We start from the raw sequence: 21,142 nt of genomic DNA, 5'->3' as shown, positions 1-21,142 counted from the left end.
ACAAAATTAGGGAAGAGGCCAAGAGTTTAACACTATTTAACACTGAGCTGGAGCCATGACTTTCCTGGGATCAAACTTCAGGAAAATGGACTGAGAGTCAAAGTGAAAGAAAACAACAATAGTTGAGACCACAAATATTTATTTCAGAAAAGCAGTTGTTATTGTGTGGCGGACATGTACTGAAATGCTTTTCCAGGGATGCAAGTTAAGTGAAACTAATTAAGCAGCTCAAAGTTGTACACATACACTGAAAATCTCATTTATCAAATGTAAATTTGTTTTGGCTACTCTCTTGTTAAGAAGCATTACCTCTTTGATTTGTATCGCTCTCTAAGCTGTTTAACTTTTACAATTTGTGTCAAATAATATTGCAATTAAGCACAGAAAACACAGCTGGGTTTTTGTGTTACACACAATCCAGTTAAACTGGATCAGTATAGTATTATCATTTACTACTGTTTGTGTTTTTGAGCTGGAGAGTCTCAAAAATAAAAATGTTTGCTTTTATTCTGTGCTACCTCAATTCAGATGAATCCATCAAAACCTCTGCAGTCCTAATCAATGACAACAAACCTGGCTCAGTGTATGCTGATGCAGCAAATTCTGAATAAGCGTGATCTGATTATCTTAGGGATGGGAAGAGTCTGAGGGGAAATTACTTCAATTTCATTCTGTTCCTCAAAAAATGCTATTATATGATTTTAGATAGATAGATAGGCAATGTTGTCCCCGCTGTCATGTGATGATTAGCAGAAATCATCTCCTTGGCTTCATCACTTTGGTTGAATCATGGATGTTTTTTTCTCCTTGTTTCTCTTTCTACTGACACGCTACGACACACACATGAAGGATGAAATAGTTTCCGTGACTGGGGACATACATGCTGTCTCCAGCCTAATTTGTGTCATTTTCACCTCTTCCTCTCTCCGCATGCAGTGACATCTCCTTATGGATTGTATGAAGGACTTTTCCCAGTCTCTCCACCTTGCTGTTACTCTCTCTCTCTCTCTCTCTCTCTCATTTCTTAAGACTTTCACTTGTTCCACCAAAAAAAAAAAAAAAGAAAAAAAAAGAAATTGGGTCTGACATGCTCCTCTATAACTTAGCAGATGACTTTATCCACTGAAGCAAATCTGCAGTTGTTTGAGGTGAGAAAATGTTCTGGCCTTAACATCTCATTTAGGTACAGAACTGCTTAAATTTGTGTGATAGGTTATACTGAAATAAAAGTAAATAGAGCAATCACAATATTGGCGGCCTTGGGTTGAACTTAGCATTACTCTGTCATGTTTAACCTGAAATGTTAATCTTGTCATAATATTTTAGCATCTAAAACTGCAGTGATCTTATATTTTGACCTTAATTTTATCATTTGCCACACTGTCTAATCTGCAGTCAGTTAGTATTAGTATTGCAGTTGACTTAATTGAACACCAAATGAGACCCATTGTGTTTAGTCATTAGCCTTGGTGATGTACTGCTTTGGGATGCAACAAGAGAACTCTGCAGTTCAATTAATTTTCTCCATAAACCTTGAAGACAGAACATCAAGCAAAGGAAAAACTATACCAAGGTCACAAGCACTGTTATTTTAATCAAAGGGAGCCATATATGCGTGACACACTGTGTGATATAACACACAACATATTTATTGACAGAGTAAACAATCAAAGAAACACAGCAAAGACCTTCTGTCTTATTATATATATAAAAAAAAAAAAAAATAAAATTAATCTAGGTAATGCGCTTACGATACAATCGATTGTGGAAAATATAGCAAAGTGATTTTCAGTTAGTGGATTGCTAAAAAAAAAAAAAAAAAAAACAATGTTAAACACAAATCATCATCTACTTCATCCTTAAGCAAATGTTTGAATGGGATTTATCCTTGAGCAAATACACTGCTGTAGGTGCTGCTGATTCACAGAGATTTTGTACAATGGTTTTCCAGTCTTTATAGTGAAGGGCTTCATATTTAGCATCAATGAGTCTAAATCATTTGTTTTTAAGGTCAGCCTAGATCTGTTTCACACAGATTTTCTTGGGCGCCATTTGTTGAACCTTCCAGTTCGCAGGCTGCTGCTGCCAAAGAAGTCGATAAGGTAGACATGGTTCATTCGTTTGGCCAACCTGGTCTCATAAAAATACGTACCTCTGCACACTTTTTGTGCGACACCGTTTTACGTACCTTGCTGCACGTTTCGCCGCAGTTTCAAATAGAAATGTTCACTGAGTGGCGCTAAAACACAGGTTCAATATGTGAAACCTGGCACGTTTTTATTACGTAAATATTGGTACGTATTGCTGTTTTTTTTTTATTACGTTGCGGAGAGAGTGTCATAGAGCCAATCAAGTGGATGGGGATTATTGGGAAGCCATGATAGACAAGGGCCAGTGGAGGGAATTTGGCCAGGACACCGGGGTTGTTATGCATTTTCAAAATTGGCTTACCAATTTATAATTTTGCATATTTTTGAGCCTATGCAGTTCCTAGTAAAATTTATATATTTTTTAATCAACAGTATTTTATTTTATATTAATAGTAATTGTATTTTAAAATGTAACACTTTAGTGTTTTATTTTTGTGTACAGTAGCTTAGTAGCAAACTATTTTACCAGTGTTTTTGCTTGCTACTTGTTCGTCCAATGTAAAACAAACAAAAAAAAAAAACATTTGAGAACCACTGATCTTGAACACCAATAACCACAAGACCCTCATTAAGTGTTGCTATGACGACTTCAAGTAGGCCCTCTCCCTGAAAAGGTCTGAAATCAATCTCACCCAAAAACAGTAATGTCAAACTTGACCCAGAGACTTCCAGTAAATGACATTTGCTCAAGTGACAGTTCCATTATGATCATATTTGCAGGATAAACTCCCCACAGTGTAAAGAGTCTCAAGAGACTGTGAAGGTCTACATACCTGACATGTCTAATATATGAGTTGAAAATGTAACAGAATTTCCAGCATCCAACGCCATGATGCATTCTTTGCTCTGAGAGGTCAGTCTGAATCAATGAATCAGCCACTAATGAGGCTGTTTAAGAGAGTTGGAAAGTGAAGCTGCAAGTATTCATGGCCTTTTGCTCTAACACCTCTTATTCTCTCAGATAGGCTGTATTTGTGTGCTTTTCCAGCTTCTCACCTCTATTTTAATGAATTTCGGTTCACAATATAACATGTCACACTGATCAGTGCACTTACGGTTGGTTTGACAGAGAAACAGTGAATCGAATATTGTGCTGAAGTCACTGTGAAACCTGACAAGCTAATTTATGTGGGCTCTGTTCTCTCTTTTGATCATATATCTATATACTGGAAGCTCTATATGAGCCCAAAGGTAACAGATGTCACACGGGAGACGTCGACTTTATGAGGCCTCGGAGAGCATGTGTCAGACCTTCACAGTGAGCGATGAGCGAGAGAGTCTCGGTGAGTCTCATTTTCTTAGTATGGGCAAAATGCCTGCTCTTTATTCTCTGACTATGTGAAGAATGAACCAAGGGTCTTCAAAGGCTCTTTATTTCAGAGGATGATCAAAGAAACCTCACAAACTGCAGAGCTGTTTGATTTAGCTGATATTAAAGATGCAAATGGTATCATGATGCTGCTATTCCTGGAAAAAGCTCTTAATATGGAGCTGGATTGGACTTTATTGCAGCTGTAATTGTACAAGCACATGCACACATATGCAATATAAATTTCTTAATTACAGTTTATGTCTTTTTTGCAAGGAGAAACATATAAACAGTCATAAAACAAGATCAATTTACCCCCTAGAGTCACAATTGCATGAGATATTAAGGATTGTTTCCATAAAATACTATGTCTTAAATGTATTTTTTTCTTACCTCATTTGCATTTTATTTAATTAAGCAAAAATCTACATAACTCTAATACTTGAAACAAGAACAAAATAGCATAAACTTTGCTGAACCTTATTTCCTAATTCCAGTGAAATACAATTAATTAATAAAAAAAAGAAAAGAAAAAACATACAGTATCTGCCACCATGTACACTACTGTTCAATAGTTTGGAATAAGACCCCCCACCCCCCCCCCCACCCCTTTTGGTTTTTGAAAGAAGTCTCCAATGCTAACCAAGTGTGTTTATTGAAAATTGTTTTTTGAGATATTATTACAATTTAAATGTTTGAAATGTTTCCTCATCTAATATATTTTAAAATGTAGTTTATTCATGTGATTTCATTGCTGGATTTTTAGCAGCCATTTACTCCAGTGTCGCATGATCCTTTGGAAATCATTTTAATTCTGAACAAATATTTCTTACTTTTATCAATGTTGAAAACAGTTAGGCTGCTTAATATTTTGGTGAAAACCATGATATATATATATATATATATATATATATATATATATATATATATATTTTTTTTTTTTTTCAGGATTCTTTGATAAATAGAAAGTTTAAAAGAACAGCATTTATTTGAAATTGATATATATATATATTTATAATATTTTGCATGCCTTTACTTTCACTTTGGATCAGTTTCATGTGTTCTTGCTGAATAAAAATAGTAATTTCCTTAAAGTCTTACTGATCTCAGACTTTTAAATGATAGTGTACCTAGAGACTCATATATGCTATTTTATTTGTTTATTTGTAAAGTTTTCAGATTTGAACTTGTGATGTCTTTTACTCCAGGCAAGAAATATTCCTCTGAGCCCCATCATCTCACATTCAGTTGGGGAGATTGAGCCCCCTAAAGACTGAAATCCAAGAATTGCCTCTGGGGCTAAGAAAAATAAACTTTAAACATTTTCTGACAATAAGTCATATTTTCTCAGCAAATATGTCTTGTTTCAAAGATGTTTAGATGCTTTCACTTCAAAACAAGACAAACATATTGATTAAGAAAGGGATTTTGTTCATTTAATTATTTATTTTTTGGCAGCGTACAGATGCCTGGTCTGCGGGTGTGATTAGTGTGCCAGGCTGATGCGTGTGGTAAATGTCTGAGATGAATCCAGCCATGAAATTGATCTGGGCTTTTGAGTGTTGCACTTGTCTTTAAGGGAAAAGACTACAGGATATTACTGAAGCAATGAGAAGTAGCCTTCCTGTCAGCCAAGCCACTGCTGCATGACACTGAGCAAGATTTAAATCACAGTCTTAAGTAATGGGCAGCAATAAGCTGCTCTTACTGTCTGTTTCTGTTTAGCAAACATGTAGGTGTTGTTTTCTCGCAGTCTACACAGCTTGATTTGTGCATTTTTAAGTGATTTTTACACATTATATTATATTTTATTTTATTCATTCATTTCATGCATGATGGCTTGGATTTTATGGCAGAGTGCTTCGGATTGTGGATTTTATTCGCATTGAAATCTGTTCTGTTGCCTGTTTTCCTCCAAAATGCAGAATGCATACTGTATTGCTAGATAAAATGCACATTTGCACATTAAAATGCTTTTTACTGACTGGCTCACTGTTTCATCACCATTTAAAGTTAATTTAACTCTTTACCCACCAGGGGGAAATTAAAAATAATAATTTTAAGTTGTTAGCTAGCACCAGCATTTTTGACCATATTCACAAATCTTTCAGAACTCCAAGAATATTTTGTTGTATGAATGTGTAAACAGTGAATATATCAGAAGGAAGAATGGAACAACATTGGAAAACCTTTTATTCTAGCTTCATTCATTCATTCATTCATTCATTCTTTTTTTTTTTTTTTCAACACTCCAGTGTTGGCGAGTTCCATCAAAACAATTTAAACAAAAAGCTAAGAAAATTGCATTTTTGGTCAGAGACAGTCATTTTCAAGCAGAAAAATGATTTTATATTTGCATTTTTGTTTTTCTCACTTTCACATGGTAACTGCAATTGATGGAAAATGTTGTCAATGCCAGGAAAAGAGTTTAATTTGCAACCGAAATTGGTGATGTCTGAATTGGTCAGTTTTTTATTAGTGAATTTTATTTTTGAATTGTTTAGTTCAATTTGCGAGCATGACATCACATGCCATGTTGCAATCACAGCCAATCACGTTATCTAACATGATAACGGTCTTTACCTTAGCCATTACTCTCTTCACAATCAAATTGGTGGATTATATATATTATTTGGTTCATATTAAAAAAAAAAGTTTAATTTTATTTTAGTACTGAGGATTTTCTTTCTGTTTCTCTTGCTTCCGCAGAGCAAATGCACTGGGACATCCTCACATGCATGTAGGTACAGACCTGCTGGTTCGCACCGGTCTCATTATTAAGACACATCACATGCATTCCAGCATTGATCTCAGTTGGCTTTGTTCTGCTGAGGTTTAATCAGTATTCCTCCCAGAGCCCATCCTCTTCCACACACTGGCTTCCTGCCCTGCTCCCCTGATCTGGCAAAATAACATTGCAAATTTGCAAAAATACATTATTAATTTTCCACGAGGCATGCCAGACGGCACCCCTTGACAAACATTCCTTTCATTTTTTCTTTTCATTTTTCATTTTTCATTTCCTGTAGTGCACCTGAGACACCTCCTGCACCTTAACACCCTCCCTCTGCCTGCTCCGCCTCGATTCAGTCAGCTACTGAAATGATATCTGCTAGGAAATCATTTTGAGAACATCACAGCAGAATAGAGCACGCTGGCCGGGTGTGTGTCATTTTGTGTGCGTCTCTATGTGTGTGTGTACACCGCTTTCTGTAACACCCGGCTCGCAAAATCATTCCCCTCTGCTGTGAATGAGAGAGAGAGAACCAACCCCCACAATCACAAGCTCAGCTTTTTTAGCAATAAAAAGGACACTAGTACTGACATCTATTGAGTTCACATAAACATCTGTTTTCCATGGTTTTAAAGACAGGCATTCAGTAAAGAGCCCCCATTATGTTAAATGCGGACTGTTTTATTCATTGCACTTATATCCATCCCATGTTATTGTTAAGCTATAGTATATTAATTATACAGTTGGCTCAGAGTATTTGGATGACCATGTCACACTTAAAATGTGTGAATGTCATTGCATTAAAAAGCAAAATATCAAACTAAGTGCCATCTGCAAACAAATGCTGACAGATCTCTCAGAACTTAATATTTTTTTTTTTTATAGCAATGCACAACATATCACTGTTTGCTTTTAATCTGCCTTTTTATGCACTAGATAATAATATATTTAAATATATTATTTACACTTCTTACGTCATTCCAAACCTGTATTACTTACTTTCTTCATTTCAAAAATGTCAGTGATAACAATGAAAGTTGCTAGCAATATTTTGAAATCTAATGCAGTCCCGTTTTGCAAATGCAAAAATGTGTCACCCTGACAGTCTCGGCTTTTGCATGTGCACTGTATGATTATATTTAATCTTCTGTTTCCAGTCCATATTGGGTGAGTTTCCAGTCTCCACGCTGTCTGCGTGAAATTGGTGTGCATGAAATTGAGAGGGAAGAGCGAAAAAAAATTAAAAATAGAAAAATAAAACAGTCTGTGATTCCCTTTGGGCTGTGTATCCCGTGCAGTTTACCAAACTCACAAATCCAATTTCAAAATGGTATTTGCTGGTTACAAGCACATGACCTTGAAATTGGATAGATATGCTGCACTACAGGCCTTTTTCCGCACTCTACGCTTATCCACAGTTGACTGTTGGCTCATTTTGGTCCGGATCATGAAGTGAGCTGCCACATGGTTCTGGAAGTGTCTCGACGGCATTGCTGATGTGTTACAATACAGTGCCACACTATGTTTAAAGGATCATGTGAATGGCCTTCAAATTCAACACCCTGTGAATAGAATGACCACATATTTCAATATAATGAAAAGGTTGACAGCTTCTAGAATGACAAGAAAGCACCATAACAGTATAGCACAAAAAGGCATACGGATGACATCTTTAGGTTTACATATTAAGATGGAATTACAGCAGAATATCATGCTTGCACCCAATCCATCGCCTATTATACCTCTAAAGGGCAGGCACCTATAGCCTCCTGGAGACAGCATCTGACTCCACAGAGAGGTGTCAGTGCTTGTGTTGCCTTATTGCAATTCACGATGGCACACCAGCACAAGTGTCACTCACTGAAAGTGTGTGGGTCTTGTTTTCTTTTTTTGCGAAAAGATGAAAAGTTGCTGGAATGCAGTCTTCTGACATATTTTCCTTCATCTGCTTAGCCTACTTTTACTGCTGTGCCAGTGACAACTGAGGGCAAAATCCTGCACTATACATGTTAGACTAAGGGTTTAATATTCAGCCAAAAGACATTTATAATGTTAGAAATCATTTCTTTTTTCCAATAAAGGCTGCTCTTTTTCACTTTCTAGATTTAAAAAAATAAAATAAAAAATAATAATAAAATTAATTACCAAAATACTTTGCAACTGTATATTTATTTTGAGCACCAAATCAACATATTTGATTTTTGAAGGATCATGTGACACTGAAGGCTTTTAAAAGCTTGAAGCAGGCTTATTGCATATTTGTCTGTTTGCTACCTTTGCTGTCACACCTGAAGATAGTATACAGTGAAGGGTTTGGGACTGTGTTTGTTCTTGCGGTGCATCAGCCAATCAGTGTCATGATGTAATTTTTCTGTGGCTCAAGAGTAATTATGCTGTGTTCAATTTGTTTTATAATTACTGGAATTATAAAATGACAACTCTGAACAGTTTCATCAACAGCTCAGTTATGACAGCGCTCATAATGCCAAAATGGATCATAGTGAAGCATTGGGTAACACTTTAGTACAGGTACCAATTCTCACTATTAACTAGTTGCTTATTAGCATGCCTATTATTTGAACTTATAAAGCACATATTGTGTTCTACATCCCTAATCATGCCCTACTAACATTAATAAGCAGCAAATTAAGAGTTTATTGAGGCAAAAGTCATTGTTCATGGTTTGTTAATAGTGAGATTTGGGCCTTAAAATAAAGTGTGACCAAGCATGGTTATTGGAGTAACTTAGGAGGAGGCTTGGGAGGAGGACGGGCACCCGGGAGGGGGCTGAGAGACAGAGTCCATGGGGGTGAAAAAGGAGGGAGGAGCCAGGGAGTAGGTGGTGGAGGAGCCTGAGGTGGAGACGGAGACGGAGAGCCAGGGTGACAGGGAGGATCCGGGGGACCAAGGTGGAGCAGATGGCGCTGGTGACCGAAGTGGGGATCCAGAAGATGGAGTGGAGCTGCAGTGGAGCTGCAGCGAAAGAAGACTGAGGACGAGCCGAAGGGATGGAGGAGCCTGACGGAGCCGGAGGGACGAGGCGCAGCCGGAGGAGTGGAGTCCTGAGGTGCAGGATGGTCGACGACAGACCAAGGCGGAGCCAGAGGGACGAGGGAGCCCGGCGGAGCCATTGGACAGATGGGCCAAGGTCAGAAAGGAGGGAGCAAGGAGCCATGGTGTAGCCGACGGGTCGAGGTGGAGTCCGGGGCTTTGAGGCTGGAAGCGGAGTCAAGGGATACTCCAGCCACGGCGACGCTGGAGAATGGCAGTCCCATGGAGCTTGCACCGTGCTGATAGAGGCTGAGGGCGAGCAGAGGGGCTGCCAGACGACAGAGCCTCAGGGCTTTCAGGGCTGAACACAGGAACGGGAACCCTCTCTGGGCTTTACTCAGGAACAGGAGCGCACTCTGGGCTGGACGAGGAAACAGAAGCCCTCTCTGGGCTAAACTCATGAACGGGAGCCCCCTCTGGGCTCGACATGGGAACCGGAGCACTCTCTGGGCAGGACGTGGGAACAGGGGTGACAAAGGGCTCTGAGGAAGGAGGGAGGAGAGGGAGCAGGTCAGGATCAAGAACAGTCTCGCATGGTCCTCGAGGGATCTGTCCCCCTGCTCCAGCAGGAGGAGGAAGTACTCTGGGCGAAGAAGGGCATCCATGGGAAACACTACGGAAACAAAACCTTGGACAAAAACGGAAACAAAAACTGAGGGAACACACGAAGGTAACTGTTGCGGTCGGGTCTTCTGTCACACTCTGTGTTGGTGAGGAATGATGGAGACGAGGAATAGCGAACACAGTCTTTAATACAATCCAAACAGAATCCAAACAAAGACAGAACTCACAGACTAGAACTTAAGTACAAGGGATAATTAGGTAAATTGTGCATGGGATCATAATCAAACTAAACGAGGACAGGAACGTGACCAAATATGGAAGAACAGGAACAGAAACAGGGCCAAAACACGACACAGACAGTCCAGAATCCTTACAGATACAGTATATATATATATATATATATATATATATATATATATATATATATATATATAGGGTACAACGGGGCTAAAGGCCCCCCTTAAGAAAAAATGTGCTATTCACTGCGCCTAAAATGTATAATTGCAGAACAAAATATATACGTTGTATTGAACATTAATGGAGCAACAGATTTTGTGTGAAAATTAATCATTCAAGTTGTTTATTTTGTTTAAAAATCTTATAAATGTATGAGGTGGCAAGGGTGGCCTTTTACCCCACATACGGGTAAAAGGCCCACCAGCATGGGGAAAAAGGCACGGTATTGATACAAATATTTCAGCTAAAATAATGTTTTATAAATTAAGGTCTAAGTTAATACTTGTTCAAAATAATCACTTTTGCAAAGTTTATACTATTTTCTGCTTATTTTGAAAAATAAAATAATTACATTTTGTTCATTAAATATACTGTCATTAAAATATGTTAATATAAAAAATATATTTTAAAATACAGAAACAAAATCATTTTAATAAGTAAAGATTCTGAAAGTATTGAAGGAGATCCAATAATAACTGAATATATATTTACAGTAGTAACAACAAATTATATTTTATTATATGATATGATTAATATCATATTTTTAAATACGATGGTTTCATTCTGAACATGGTGATTATTTCTAATATGGACACCCAACATAATACAGGTGCATCTCAATAAATTATAATGCCGTGGAAAAGTTCATTTATTCCAGTAATTCAACTCAAATTGTGAAACTCGTGTATAAAATAAATTCAATGCACATAGACTGAAGTAGTTTACTGAAGTACTGTGGAAACTTCACACTGGACTTCAAGCAACATGGATTCTGTGCCTCTCCACTCTTCCTCCAGACTCTGGGACCTTGATTTCCAAATGAAATTCTAAATTTACTTTCATCTGAAAAGAGGACTTTGGACCACTGAGCAACAGTCCAGTTCTTTTTCTCCACAGCCCAGTTAAGTTGCTTCTGACGTTGTCTCTGGTTCAGAAGTGGCTTGGTAGCCCTTTTCCTGAAGACGTCTGAGTGTGGTGACTCTTGATGCACTGACTCCAGCTTCAGTCCACTCCTTGTGAAGCTCTCACAAGTGTTTGAATCTGCTTTGCTTGACAGTATTCTCAATAACTGATTGGTGGATTTTTATCATTATAGGGTGGTTGTGTACACACACTGCCAACACACATTTCAGTTCAAACAACTTATAAAAGTGAATGTAGCATTATATGACCCCTTTAAGCCATGTTTTTGTGCCATCTAGTGGTTTAGATGAAAATAATATCAAAGGCGCCTTTTACCCCGGGGCGCCTTTAGCCCTGTTGTACCCTATATATACACATGGGCGGCGCTAGGGAGGGGCTAGCAGGTGTTCCAGCACCCCCAAGAAAAACCAAAGCACCCCCATAAAAAATGAAATAAAATAGAAACATTTGACTCATGCATAACTACTGCAATGCAATAGGCTACAAGGTGAGGTGATTTGCAGTCTCACATAATGTCAGCATTTTATTTTAAAAATGGATCGGTTCAATTGTGCCAAGTAGGCCTGCCCCCGACTAAAGATTAAACATCTGAGTTTTCCCTCTTTTCCTCGCTTTCATTCAGTTTTAAATAAATTGTAAAAGCACCATGCACATTTTACTTTCACTTTTAAATTAGCAGTAAATTCGGCATCAATTGCTTGAATTCATTTCAAGCAACAACAAAATACAACGTAGAACATTTAATTTTATTAACAAAACGAATAAAAATCAACCTGATCTCACAGAATTCCGTGTAATGTTCACGGACTTAATTAACCCCGAATCTGTGGTGGCATCACGGAATCGCCGAAAATTCCGTGATGGGCTCACAGAAGGCATCAGCCGTGGTCCATGCACGGATTCACTGGTTCAACACCAGTGCTGCATCGGACCACGTAAAAAGAGTGACTCCGATGCAGTTATACTTTCACTGGAGTACCTGACCCCACCCCTACCCTAAACCTACCCAGTTCTGAACAATAATGATGACGATAAATTTCCCAGTATCGCGTCGGCATATTGATGCTAAGGGTTTCCGTGCGTGGAGCACGGCTGATGCCTGTCACTGACTTACATTGTTATCACTTCTGTGAGCCCATCATGGATTTTTTTCTGTGAGCCCATCACGGAATTTTCGGCGATTCCGTGATGCCACCACAGATTCGGAGGTTAATTAAGTCCGTGAACATTACACGGAATTCTGTGAGATCATGTTGATAAAAATACACCATGCTATATGCCTAATATAAAATAACAAATAACTTACAAATTTTAAATAGGTATACAAAACTGAAAATCAGTAAAGACTGAGTAACAAATAATTATAAAACGTAGAATTAGCAAAACTATTAAGAAAGTTTGGAGGCGCGAACTACCTTGATGTAAAACAATGGAGGGAAAAATCACACAGTTTAAATCAAATAAAAATCAGCAAATACTGTGGAACCAAATAAATGAGAAATGAATGTTAAAAAAAAAAAAAACCCTTCCAATATCACCTTAGGCTAAATGGCAGGTAAACAGGCTTTTCCAAAATCCAAAATATATTTAAAACAGGCACTTTTACATTTCGTTTTGAAACTCTTCTGCCATCATCTTGTCTGTCTCACCTCACTCTTCTTGTCTGTCAGCTCGACTCACTCTCCTCACGTGATAAATGAAATCTGATCTGTGATGCGCGACTGTCGTTGTTCGGTGTGCTGCATTGAGCAGCCACGGTTAGTTCTAATTGTTGTGTCTGTTCTCTAACCTGAAACTAAAGTCCAAAAGGTGTTGGTCCGGCCTTACAGACCCCGCGAGTCTGTAAAACTAAAATTTTTATTACTATTAAAAAAAAAAAAAAATCAAAATGACGGCGAGGGACGGTGCTTAACACCGCCAACACCGTTGCAGCAAGCCTAATGCACCTATACTACATAATCAGAGAATATTTGTTTATTTTTAATTTTTTTGTTTGTTTGTTTGTTTGTTTGTGTGTGTTTTTAATAGGTTTTCAAGATTTATGCAAATGTATTTGTTATGTCTGTGAACTGGTTCATTGTTGTGAGCGCTCCATTCACGGAGACTGCATGAGATGACAGAAAGCACATCCAAAAACGACAGGAGTATTTTAAGCTCATTCCTCAGGAAAATAAATAAATAAATAAAATTATTGCGCGAACGCCCCCATGTCATACAGTAGGCTAAGCGCGATAATACTCCCACTCCTCATAAACATTTGAAGTGCGCCTATATAGAGATTTTATTATTCATATAAAAAATAATAATAACAACATGTTTTGGTCATATTTACTATTAATTGCCCAGCTCCCCCTGTCATTGATCTAGCGGCCCCTCAGCACCTGCGTTCAAAATTGTCTGGCGCCGCCCCTGTATATATACACACACACACACACACACACACACACATATACACATATATACATATATATATATATATATATATATATACACACATACACACACATGCACATATATACACATATATACATATATACATATATATACATATATATAGCCCAAGCCCATGAGCTACCATGACGGATTTCAGCTAAAATATTTCTAGGGGAATGCTAGCGGATGGCTTTCTCTATGGCTTTCTATGAGTATTGTAGACCCCTTTGATTCAGGCAAACAATCACATGAAACAAACTGTAAAGTATAGAGTAGTATGTTATGTGGCTGTAGTGAGTCTTTTCATCATCTCTGGCTCTGGGACTGTTGTGGCACTAAGCTTGTTAGCAGTCCTGTCAGCGGGCTGTGTGCACTGACCTGTCCAGATGCTGGACACTCTTGTTTGGGGAGCAGGTGTGACATACGCCACAGAGAATACCCAGCTGTCCAATACTGGTATGTCAATTCATCCCAGTACTTCATACGACATGTACTGACAGATATGTACATGTTTTGTTTCTTTGTACTGATAAAATGCCATTGGCTGCTGCAATTAATTTTTTCTTCATACTCTAACAAAATATTCCCATCTGTTTTTCTCCCTGCATATAAACTGTCAGTCATGTGGTTTCTCGCCTGACTGCACACTGGACATCAAGTCACCAATATGAATAGATTTTGATTGTACAAAACCAATGTTTCCAGCAAAACTATTAATCACTTTAACCTTTGATTTACTTGTAATCGAATGGGTCACCAAATTAAATCAGCTTTTTAAGGGCAGTCAATCGATTAAATTTTTCAATCGAAATAATTAGATTAAATTAATAGGATTTGTCAGAATTAATCACATATTTCAATATTACATTGTGGGAGACAAAAACATTGAGTACACACAAAAGGTCATTACAAAATGCATTACATTACATTACAAAAAGTCACATTACTTTATGCAGGACACATTGTTGATGGGTCAACAAATTAAGTCAGCTTTTTTGTCTTGATTTCTTTTGTTTCACAGTTATCTTGTTATGCTGCTTTTTTTCACTAATTGTTGCTTAATTAACAACGTTATACGCTCTTTGTGTCCCTAGATAAATTGCATAGAATTTAGAAACTGCACACTCTCTGAGTTTATCAAAATTGACAGATCTTCATTAAAATAATAATAATAATGCATTGTTTATTTGCTGTGTTATTGATATTCGGCAGCCTTTCTTTATTACACTGTGTTGTTGTGATAATAGGATTATTTGCAAGTGTAATGTGCACAAAGGGGGCAAGAGTTGCTGAATGGCTAATTGGGCCCTTTTATTTCTAAACACAGCCATTATGATCAATCTAAAGATGCTGGGTGTGTTCCAGAGGCCCTGGGACCAAAAATTATTGTTTGTGGATACTTAAGTACATTGTATGAAAGTGTGCATGCATGTGTGAGTGCACATCACAGCAATTAGGTTTGTTGATGTACAGGTCAAAGACTGATTTAATTTAGCTTGCGTGTCTGCCTGCATTGCCTTGTGTTTTTACAATAGATTAAGTGTCTTAAAGGATAGAGAGAATGATAATGCTGTGTATCTTCTGCACACCTTTGCATTCACAGTTTGACTACCAACTGATAGAATGACAACGCTTTGTTTTCACACTCACAGATATGTAATATACTTAAGGGAGAAAGTTTGTTTGCTGATAAAGAAATGATCGGTCTATAATTTTAATGGTAGGTTTATTTGAACAGTGAGAGACAGAATAACAACAAAAAATCTAGAAAAACACATTTCAAAAAAGTTATAAATTTCATTTTATATTTGCATTTTAATGAGTGAAATAAGTATTTGACCTCTTCGCAAAATTTTTTTAAAATAATTTCGGCTCAAAACTCATTTTCAGACAGCAGCGAGTGTTTGAAATAAGTTCTGTTTGAGATCCGATGTAAATTATGATCACCATACAAGGCATAAATATTTATAAGCAATGCAAAAGACTATGCACGCTAGCCATTATTAACGTAACCATAGTAAACATGGTAATGTAAATACGACTGCTTGAGGAAATTAGACGTCAGCTTCTCATTCTCTATCACAATCGTGCATTTATTTAGTAACATATTTTATCTGTCATAAGTCTCGTCTCGAGACTTTAACTCCGCATAGCCTATGTCATAAAAATACAATAATGCTTTTTGTTCGGAAGCTCCCTCTGGTACTCAGGTCATATTTTTGATGGAAAAAAATACAGAAATGATCATTATTTCTAAATGTGATGTATACTGTGACTACAAATAAACAGAAACAGACTCGACCGAGTAAGTAGGGTATGTGTCCTCTTTCTTTTGTGAAATAACGTTTCATACCACTTTATTTCTGTGTGACTAATTTTCAATCCTGATAATGCATGACGTTGTTCCAGAGAGGTGTGTAAAGGGCGGGTTTTAGTGAAGCACAGCGGAGCTTCTGGCCTGACAGTGGAAACGCATCATGAATTTGGGCTCGGTGCTACAGGTCCGAGGCTATTAGCCCCGCCTGGCCCATTTAAAGCATTAGCTCGCACTGGCCCGACAGTGGAAAAGCGGCTATTAAGGTTTCGATGCTGACGTTTGGCAACTCGAACCTTCAGCTCCCTCCACAGATTTTCTATGGGATTAAGGTCTGGAGACTGGCTAGGCCACTCCAGGACCTTAATGTGCTTCTTCTTGAGCCACTCCTTTGTTGCCTTGGCCGTGTGTTTTGGGTCATTGTCATGCTGGAATATGCATCCACGACCCATTTTCAATGCCCTGGCTGGCTTCAATGCCCTGGCCCTGACGGTTCATGGCCCCGTCCATCATCCCTTTTGATGCGGTGCAGTTGTCCAAGAAGAACCAGGCAGAGAAACAAGGTGGGTGAACAGAGTGAACAGGTTACGTGAAGCTGGTCCGTGAGCGGAATCCTATCCTGTGTTCCTCCCAGGAGAACTGTGGAGATCCGGGGAACGAAGGAGCGGTGGAGCACTGGGGCTGTCGAGAACGGGGGATGATCGCAAGACAAACTGGCTAGTAAGTAGAGCAGAAGAGAGTCAGGTTAGTACACAATGAATGTTCAATACCAGACAGTGCCTGTGCAGGAGGAGTGCCTTCTTATAGTGCTCGGGCTGAGTGATGACAGGTGGCGGTGGTTAGTACTCAGGTGATTGTGATCTGGTGTGCGTGATTGGCGGTGACTGTGACTCTCTGACAGTACCCCCTCCTCCAGGGGCGGCTCCTGACACCCTGGGGTGACGACGCGGGTGGCCACGGCCTCTGGGAGCAGGGCAGTTAGGGTGGTTCTGGTAGAATTCCGCTAGAAGGGAGGGATCTAGCACATCGTCCCTGGCTACCCAAGACCGTTCTTCGGGCCCGTATCCCTCCCAATCAATTAAGTACTGCAGGTGACCGCCCCGACGTCGAGAGTCCAGGATATTCTGTACTTGGTAGATGGTGGGTTCTGCCAAGACCTCGGGAGGAGGAGGTACGGCCGGTTCATTGCGATCTGGAGCTGAGGGGGAGAAGGGTTTAAGGAGTGAGACATGGAACACAGGATGGATACGATATTGTGCAGGGAGTTGTAGGTGAAAGGTGACCTCATTGATCTGCCTCACGATCGTAAATGGACCAATATTGCGGGGACTCAGCTTTTTACAGGGCAGACGGAGACGTAGATACCGGGTCGAGAGCCAAACCTTATCTCCTGGGCGATAGATGGGGGTGTTGGACCGGCGGGCATCTGCAAAGGTCTTATGTCTCCGTACTGCCTGTTGGAGGTGGATATGGGCTGAGTCCCAAACTCTCTTGCTCGCTCGGAACCAGTGGTCCACAGCTGGAACATCGTAGGGTTCTTCGGTCCAGGGAAATAGAGGGGGTTGGAAACCGAGTATGCACTGGAAGGGGGTGAGGCCAGTGGTGGTTTGTCTAAGGGAGTTCTGTGCATACTCGGCCCAGGGGAGGAAGCGGCTCCAGCTGTGCTGGTTGGAATGGCAGTATGTCCGGAGATATCTCCCGATCTCCTGGATCTTCCGCTCAGTCTGGCCGTGGGTTTGGGGGTGATAACCAGAGGAGGTTATACGCACTCCGCAGGTCCAGCTTCGAGAAGATGTGGGCCCCACGGAGTTCCTCGAGGGCGGCCGGGACCAGGGGAAGTGGATAGGGGAGCTTGACGGTGTGTTCATTCAGGGCTCAGTAATCTATACATGGCCGGAGGCCTCCATCCTTTTTCCCCACAAAGAAGAAGCTTGAGGCCGCTGGAGAGGTGGAAGGACGAATGCATCCTTGTTGGAGAGCCTCCTTGATGTAGTTCTCCATTGCCTTGCGCTCCGGGATGGACAGGGGGTAGACTCGGCCCTTGGGGGGCCGGGTTCCAGGCAGCAGGTCAATGGCACAGTCCCAAGGCCGATGTGGAGGTAGCTGGGTGGCTGCCTGTTTACTGAACACATCCTGGAACGCCACATAGTCAGATGGGATTTCGGGGCTTTTCTGGGGTTCAGGACTCTCCACGAGGGTAGAGTTGATGTGAAGGGAGGTTCTGGCAGAAGGTACGGGAACATGGGAGAGACAGTTCTGATGGCAAGCCTCACTCCACCGGAGGATCTCACTGGACTCCCATCTGACTACGGGTGAATGGTGGGAGAGCCAGGGACGTCCCAGGATGATGTCCACGGTGGATCCTTCCAGTACCAGAAATGAAATCGTCTCCTGATGGAAGCATCCCACTTGCAGGGACACGGGAGGAGACCGGTACTTGATACGCCCACGCCCAAGCGGTTTTCCTTGGATGGTTTCTATCTTGAGCTCCTGGGCTTGCCTTCTCTGTGGGAGGTTGAGGTGTTTTAGGAGGGCGTGGGAGATGAAGTTTCCCGAGGAGCCCGAGTCAAGGAGGGCGGACCCTGTAACGGAATGCCGTGCGGTGAGTAGTTGGACTGGTAACATAGGTAATGTAGAGATCTCTGGCTCGACCTGGAGCGCACTCACCGATGGGCGTGGGGGACGTGAAGGGCACATCCGGATGATGTGTCCTGAAGCTCCACAATAAAGACACAGACCGGAGGCGAGCTGTCAAGCTCGTTCTGTGCGTGAGAGACGAAAGGAATCCACTGCCATGGGTTCTGGTACTGGAGGACAGGCTACGGGTGAGACTGGCGAAAGGGCGGTTTCACTCAGCTGGCAGGCGGTGAGGCGTTGGGATATCTTCATGGCCTTTTGCATGAAGATCTCGAGGCCCGCGGAGTCGTCATATATGACCTTCAGTGATCGGAGCTGAGGATTGAGACCTTGACGGTAAGCCGCCAGCAACGCCACCTCATTCCAACCACTAGAGGCCGCTAGCATGCGGAACTGCATGGTATAGTCATCCGTGGATCTTGAGCCCTGACGGTGGCGAAGGAGCTGGTCGGCGTCCGATAGAGAGCCGGTGGTTTGGCCGAAGACTTGCTTGAAGTGAGCTGTGAAGGCATCGAAGGAGTTAATTAATGGGCTCTGGGAATCCCAAATCGCTCGTGCCCAGAGCAGTGCTCGTCCGGTAAGCAGCGAAATCAGGAATGCCACCTTCGACCGCTCCGTGACAAATCTCTGGGGCTGCATCTCGATAAAGAGAGAGAGTTGAAGCATAAAACCGCCACATTCTACCGCCTCACCCGAATACTGAGCAGGAAAGGCCATGGGACTGGCTGAGGCAGATGGAGGTTGTGAGGCTCGAAGAGTGCTGACGAGCTCTCCGAGGAAGTCCGCCGCCACGGGGCTCTGGGATTCCATCCCCGGTCCTGGTTTTGCGGGTCTGGTATTCTGTCAGCACACAGACGAGAAGACACAGGCGTAAGTGCACAAACAGTATGTTTATTTGGCAGAGTCAGGGGGGTGAAGAACCAGGCAGAGAAACAAGGTGGGTAAACAGAGTGAACAGGTTACGTGAAGCTGGTCCGTGAGCGGAATCCTATCCTGTGTTCCTCCCTGGAGAAATGTGGAGATCCGGGGAACGAAGGAGCGGTGGAGCACTGGGGCTGTCGAGAACGGGGGATGATCGCAAGACAAACTGGCTGGTAAGTAGAGCAGAAGAGAGTCAGGTTAGTACACAATGAATGTTCAATACTAGACAGTGCCTGTGCAGGAGGAGTGCCTTCTTATAGTGCTCGGGCTGAGTGATGACAGGTGGCGGTGGTTAGTACTCAGGTGATTGTGATCTGGTGTGCGTGATTGGTGGTGACTGTGGCTCTCTGACATCACCAAGCTGCTTGGTGATGGTCTTGTAGCCCATTCCAGCCTTGTATAGGTCTACAATCTTGTCTCTGACATCCTTGGACAGATCCATGTCTAACTAGTATGTAGCACCGTGATCCTGCGAGACACGACATTTCGTTCCGCTATATGTCCACACATGTAGCAGAATGACAATAAAGCTCAACTTGACTTGACTTGACTTGACTTGTATAAAAGACACCTGGGAGCCAGAAATCTTGCTGATTGATATAGGGGATCAAATACTTATTTCACTCATTAAAATGCAAATCAATTTATAACTTTTTTTTAAATGTGTTTTTCTGGATTTTTTAGTTATTCTGTCTCTCACTGTTGAAATAAACCTACCATTAAAATTGTAGACTGATCATTTCTTTGTCAGTGGGCAAACATACAAAATCAGCAGGGGATCAAATACCCCCCCCCCCCCCCCTACTAGCTGTACCCCTGCAGTGATTTTTCTAGTTGACTTCTAAAGGTTTGTGAGGTGTTGAGATCTTGCTGTCATTCTCTGTTAACTGAAGTTCAGAATCCATCCATCCGTCTCTGTAGTCAGCTCCCTAGGTTTTGAATATATACAGTGAGGAAAATAAGTATTTGAACACCCTGCTATTTTGCAAGTTCTCCCACTTAGAAATCATGGAGGGGTCTGAAATTGTCATCGTAGGTGCATGCCCACTGTGAGAGACATAATCTAAAAAAAAAAAATCCAGAAATCACAATGTATGATTTTTTTAACTATTTATTTGTATGATACAGCTGCAAATAAGTATTTGAACACCTGTCTATCAGCTAGAATTCTGACCCTCGTAGACCTGTTAGTCTGCCTTTAAAATGTCCACCGCCACTCCATTTATTATCCTAAATTAGATGCACCTGTTTGAGGTCGTTAGCTGCATAAAGACACCTGCCCACCCCATACAATCAGTTAAGAATCCAACTACTAACATGGCCAAGACCAAAGAGCTGTCCAAAGACACTAGAGACAAAATTGTACACCTCCACAAGGCTGGAAAGGGCTACGGGGAAATTGCCAAGCACCTTGGTGAAAAAAGGTCCACTGTTGGAGCAATCATTAGAAAATGGAGAAGGCGATTAGTCACCAGAAGAGACAGACGGCAGTGCGTAAGTGTTTTAATACTCATTCTTAGCTCTGTTGTTTAAATTAATTCCTTGTTGCTAGGAAAGAATAGTTCGTTTCCTACCTATTTCTATTCTGCTTTTTCGTTGTGGTTTATATTTTTGATTGCACTTATTGATCATTATAATAACTGCCCTTT

This window comes from Onychostoma macrolepis, chromosome 19, assembly GCF_012432095.1.
Source record: "Onychostoma macrolepis isolate SWU-2019 chromosome 19, ASM1243209v1, whole genome shotgun sequence".
NCBI classification, from domain to species: domain Eukaryota; kingdom Metazoa; phylum Chordata; class Actinopteri; order Cypriniformes; family Cyprinidae; genus Onychostoma; species Onychostoma macrolepis.
The sequence above is the reverse complement of the archived record's forward strand: the minus strand, read 5'-3'. Positions refer to the sequence as shown.